Raw genomic sequence first — 6,251 nt, 5'->3', positions numbered from 1 at the left:
GCCATTCGAACGGATCCTGCCATTCGAACGGATCCTGCCATTCGAACGGACCCTGCCATTCGAACGGATCCTGCCATTCGAACGGACCCTGCCATTCGAACGGACCCTGCCATTCGAACGGACCCTGCCATTCGAACGGACCCTGCCATTCGAACGGATCCTGCCATTCGAACGGACCCTGCCATTCGAACGGATCCTGTGATTCGAGCGGACCCTGCCATTCGAACGGATCCTGTGATTCGAGCGGACCCTGCGAGACCCTGCGAGAGCGGTTGGACAATATCGAAACGCCATGGGAAGCACGACGTCCAAAGAAGAAGTAATAGTAGCCCAGACGGCAGCAGGAGGATCAAATTTCGCGACGGTGACGAAGGAACAATTAGCAACGACCAACACGGTGTTGTTTTTTTACAGCCACTTGTTTTGCGCTTATGATCATTGGCGTGGTATTCTGGTTATATAGAAGATGTCACCAGAACTGAGTACCTCGGCCAAATTCAACCAATGGGCCACTCCAGGTATTTATAAAAGTAGAGCGAGACTATATGAGTTATACGGTATGAAAACTTGTCAATTTGATGATAATTTTGTAGAGTATGTTAGACAATATTCAAAAATATTTAAAAAGGTCTGTAACTTTGCAAAATCAAAGTTTTTAAGTGAATCAATTAAAAACTCCTCAAATAAAATTAAAACAACCTGGAGAATCATAAATAATGAAACTGGCAAGTCAGTGAACAATAGAAATAAATTGGAAATTAAATTAGATGACAAACTTGTTAGTAATGCGGCTGATGTAGCTAAAGCTTTTAATGAGTTCTTTGCGGATATACCAGTAACCACGACTCGCTCCTTAACTTCATCCTCGACAGACGCTGAACAGCTTATGCGTGCTAGTGTGCCTCAATGTAATTCTTTGTTTAGTTTTGAACACGTTACTCCAATTGATGTATTAAATGTTTTTAAAACTCTTAAATTAAAAAATACGGGTGATTTTTGGGATATTTCCATCAAGCTGTTAGGTAATATAATTGACGTTATTGCTCCCTACCTTGCGATTATATTCAACAAGTGCATTGACACTGGTGTTTTTCCTGACCTCATGAAACACAGTAAAGTCATACCTCTATTTAAATCAGGAAATAAGACGGACATTACTAATTTCAGACCTATTTCCATCTTACCTGCGTTTAGTAAAATTTTTGAAAAGTTGATACTCAAGCAGCTGCTACGATATTTCAATGTAAATAGCCTCCTTCATACAGAACAATATGACTTTACAAAAGGTCGTTCAACCACTGATGCTGGTGTTGCCCTCTTAAAACACATTTATAATGCATGGGAAAATTCTCAAAATGCTATTGGGGTCTTCTGTGACCTTTCCAAAGCTTTTGATTGCGTCCATCACGATACACTTTTACGCAAATTACGCTGTTACGGAGTCCAAAACGGAGCTCTAAACGTAATAGAATCGTATCTCCAACATAGATTGCAATGTGTAGATGTAAATGGTGCTAAATCATCGGGCCTTCCAGTTCAGCTAGGTGTGCCACAAGGCTCAATATTAGGTCCATTCTTATTCTTAGTGTACATTAATGATTTACCTTACCACCTCAAAAATATCTGCGATGTTGTATTATTTGCAGATGACACATCTCTTATCTTCAAAGTTGACAGAAATAGAGAGCAATTTGACGACGTAAACAGTGCACTCTCAACAGTTACGCACTGGTTTACAACAAACAATTTAGTACTAAATGCTAAAAAAACAAAATGCATTAAGTTCACTTTGCCTAATGTAAAACCTAGGTCCTAATGTTATCCTAAACAACGAGGTTCTTCAAACCGTTGCATCTACCGTGTTTTTGGGTATAACAGTTGATACAAAACTTCAGTGGGTTCACATATTTCTAGCCTCGCGGGAAGGCTTAGTTCTGCTGCCTATGCCGTCAGAAAAGTTAGACAGTTCACTGACGTCGACACTGCGCGATTAGTGTATTTCAGCTATTTTCACTGCGTCATGTCCTACGGTATTTTGTTGTGGGGCAAAGCCGCTGATATAGAGAATATATTTATTATACAAAAACGTGCTATTCGTGCAATATACAAGTTAGGTACCAGAACTTCCCTCAGAGAGTTGTTTAAAGAAATTGGTATTCTCACTGTAGCATCACAGTTCATCTTTGCCAACATTATGTATATTAGACAGAACCTACATTTATATACCAAAAAAAGTGAAGTCCATAGCATTAATACTAGAAATAAGCATAAACTGTGTGTACCCTATCACCGGCTTCATAAAGTGCATGACACATTCCTGGGTTTAGGTATTCGTTTTTATAATAAGCTTCCTTTGAACTTACAAGAACTGCCGTTTAATAAATTCAAAGAACAAATTAAGGCTGTTCTTATAAAAAAGGCATATTACACCATCAATGATTATTTGAATGATAAAAATAGTTGGTCGCCATGATGAACGCAAGACAGCTATATTAGCTATATTATTTAGATAATTTAAATTTCTCCCATTCAATTTCTTGACTCAATGACATTTATTTTATTATTTAATTATTATTTTTTAATGTTTTTACATTATTGACAAGATACATTCTTTGTATTAATTTTCTGTTTTGGATTTTAGTAAAAAATACTACTTAGCGGGAACTGATAATTTAATCTTGATATTGAGTTGTGTAGCAGTGAGTACGTCATGCTCCCTTAGACGGCACTGCTTGCGGTAGCGTCGGCGGTCGGGTTGCCTCCCTCCCTCAAAAATGTGCGAGGGGGGCGATGGCTGATCCTCGCGTTATGCTCGTGAACGGGTGCTGCTTGTGGTGCCAGGTCGTCTTACTGACTATATATAAGTTTTTTTTTTTTGTTTTTATTTGTAAACTCTTTTTATTTTACATATGTTCTGGCTGAGCGGTCTAATTTACTAATTTACTAGTTTACAAAAGAATAGCACATGTAGGTGGGCACTCCCTGATATACTATTAAGTGTAAATAATTGGAGGCTATAATTTTCTGTTCATCAAACATATTCAATGCTTGAGTTAGTAAAGGTATGTAGGGTGAGTGCTAGCTAGCATGTGGTGTATAAATTATTTTACTGTATTGTACTCTAATGTAATATACAAATTAAATTGTATACAAATGTACATATCAAACAATGTTTAAGGTTCTTCTAACCTAACAGACAGACATGTGTTGCTGGGGAGTTTGTTGCGCCACTTCTTCTTCCCAGCAAAAACACATAGGAAGTGGTGAAGGGTGGGCGTTTTGGGGGTTGTCTTTTGTAAATTTATTTTTTGACGTTCGAAAAGTGCTGTTTTGCAGCCAAGTTTGAATAAATGACTTTTGATTTTGATTTTGATTTTGATTTTTGATTTTGAGTTTTGCAAGTTAACTTTCTCGATGCGTAAATTATCATACAACTTAATTACGTAGTATTCATTTTTGACATGTTTATTTCATAAAGGCTGTCATCGGTACTCGGTCGTAATATAAACGCACTCACATGCGAAATAGTAAACGTCATTATCTGGAAAAATGAATGAACGTGCTATATTCTAGATAGAGCGAAGTGGAAAAGAAAAATAAGGAAAGCTGACCCCACCACCATGTGGGATGCATAGTAGGAAAGAGAGAGATGAATCTTTATCGGCATCATCGCGAGACGAGTTGTCGAAAGACATAGTCACATTTTGTGTGGAAAATGGAATAAAAGAAATAGTTATTTTAAAAAATTGTTATAACAAAGAGATGATAGAAAAACTGGCAAAATATTTTAAAGAGAATGGTAAATCGATATGTGGAGATTTTAAAGTTTGTGTAGTAACGGGTGTACGAAGAGTGGAAGATATAGATGAAAGAAAGATCATTATGAATGATTTTCATATTTTACCCACGAGTGGACATGCTGGAATACGTAGGATGGTGAATGATTGAGTTTGGCGTCCAGCCAGGGACGCCTTGATTCAGGTATTTTGCTAGAAACAGGCTGTGAGATTAAATGAATGAAAGATCAAGTACTTACAGGATGCCAGGAACACAGGGATCACAACACCAGAGCACTTTTAGTCGTATTCACAGGTTTAACTTCATTTTTTACACCGCGCGCGCAGTTATCGATGCCGGCCGGCCATTGCTGAGTTTGAAACTGAAGTTTTGTCTATGAGTTCAATAGATGGCGTTCGTTGCGCAGTTATGGTTGCATTCGGTGCTTTATGATTATGTAGAATAGGGAGGGAAAAGGATGGGAAAGGAATTATCCCAAAGCCTGTTCATATCCCCCCACTTGAAATCACCCAGGGATTTCATAAGATAAGTTTTGATAAATTTAAGATTTAAGATTAAAATCGAGGGCCTATGCAGATTCATATGTCATCATTATAAGATTTTGGTTGATAGATTAATACAATGTGTCCCGGGGATAAGTGACCGCCCGAAATTTTTTGAATATTTGTACAAAATTAAGGATAATTTCATTTATATTTTTGAAAAAAATTTATTGTCAGGCCTGTTAATAACAGGCTTTGCTCTTTTTTTTCAAATTTCAACTGACTGTATTTTTGCATTTGTTTGAAATAGCAGCAAACATTGTTGTGAGCTATTGTAGGAAATATCATGTAGTTTATTAATAAATTAAAAGAAAGTGATATTATCGGGGCATTTATTGGACTTATTTTGAAAAAACTGAAAAAAAGGCGTTATTTTCTTTGAATTTTTATTTTCTTTTTTTTCTAATAAATGTTTTATTACATTTTTGTTATGTTTGATAATTTTAATTGATAAACTATGATGTCGGCTAGTCAATAAAGAAAAAATAATTTAAAAGATGTAAAACTTAGGAAATATCTTAAAAAAACTGCAGCACGTCACAGTATTTACTAAAAATCATTAAAAAAAAACCAAAGGCGGTAAGTCCCAAATATAAAGGAAATTATCCTTAATTTTGTACAAATATTCAAAAAATTTCGGGCGGTCACTTATCCCCGGGACACATTGTATAATAAGATAATAGATACGTGTAAGTTTTAAGATAAGTGAGTAATAATACAAATTTAATAATAATTTAATTAAGATTATGTAATAATGAAAATTGTGTAGTTAGATTAATTGTTTTGTTCAATTGGAAGAGGACAAATTTTGACAGCAGGTCTTGTAAGTAAGCCTTTTGATGTTTTGACTGTTACCACGCGAGTAATGCTATCTTTACCCGGATGGAGCTGTACGACACGACCTAACCTCCATTCGTTAGCAGGTAAGTTGGGTTCGTAAATGGTTACAAGATCATTCAACTTTGGCTGATGGTTGCCATGTTTAAACCATTTTAGTCGCTGTTGCAACAAAGTATTAAGAACAGATTGTGAATTACTACTCCATTTTCGGAGCTCAAGTTGAGCACAACCTAGCAAAGCGATAAGTTGATTTTTTAGTTCTATAGCTTCACGTACAGAGGGCGCGCCACTAGTTATATCGTCGACATATTGTAACCCGGCACGGGGTTTTTACTCCCACCGTTCTACAGTAAAAATTAAATGGTATAGGAAACCAATGAAAGAACACAATTCTATTTCAATTCCATGTATTTTACAGACAAAAGTTAAGTTATTATAATACAATGCTGTAATAGACACACCATAATAATTGCACACACCGTACAGGGCTGACCGCCCCAGACCACTATGTCTCGGGTTCCACAGTGGTCTGAAGTGGCAACCTCTGTCAAAATCCTATACCTTTGAACATGAGTATATTGACTCTTAACAAGGCCTCAGGGCCGCTTTGCAAGTTCGAGAGGTGAACACTGGTGACTGGTAGCTCAATCGTTAAATGAAGTAATCACTATGCTGCACACACGCAGCCAGATAATAAAATTAATACAAAGCTCTTGTTAGACAAGGCTCACAAAGTACTCTCTCTCTGCATACAACTCCCTAGTCTGAAAGTCTCGAGTCTCTCCCTCAGTCTCTCAAATAGCTCCCCTTGGCATCGGTGATATACGGGGTCCGTCTATCTCCACACGGAAATCGTGTCCTCCGGGGTATGTCGTACAGGACAGATAATCACACAGCACTCACGCACAACACAAGGTACCTGACGTCTTCATGTAACGAGGAGCGTGGAGGCGGTAGCCGCCACTGTGGGTCAGCCACGCTGTCACAGCTCACCCGTCGGACCGTACCTGGCCGACGAACAGTCGCAAGACCACGGCGACACCAATCACCCACGCGGTGACCACGTGCACA

The sequence above is a fragment of the Helicoverpa armigera genome, chromosome 26 (genome assembly GCF_030705265.1).
Source record: "Helicoverpa armigera isolate CAAS_96S chromosome 26, ASM3070526v1, whole genome shotgun sequence".
NCBI lineage: Eukaryota > Metazoa > Arthropoda > Insecta > Lepidoptera > Noctuidae > Helicoverpa > Helicoverpa armigera.
This window is presented reverse-complemented; position numbering follows the sequence as displayed.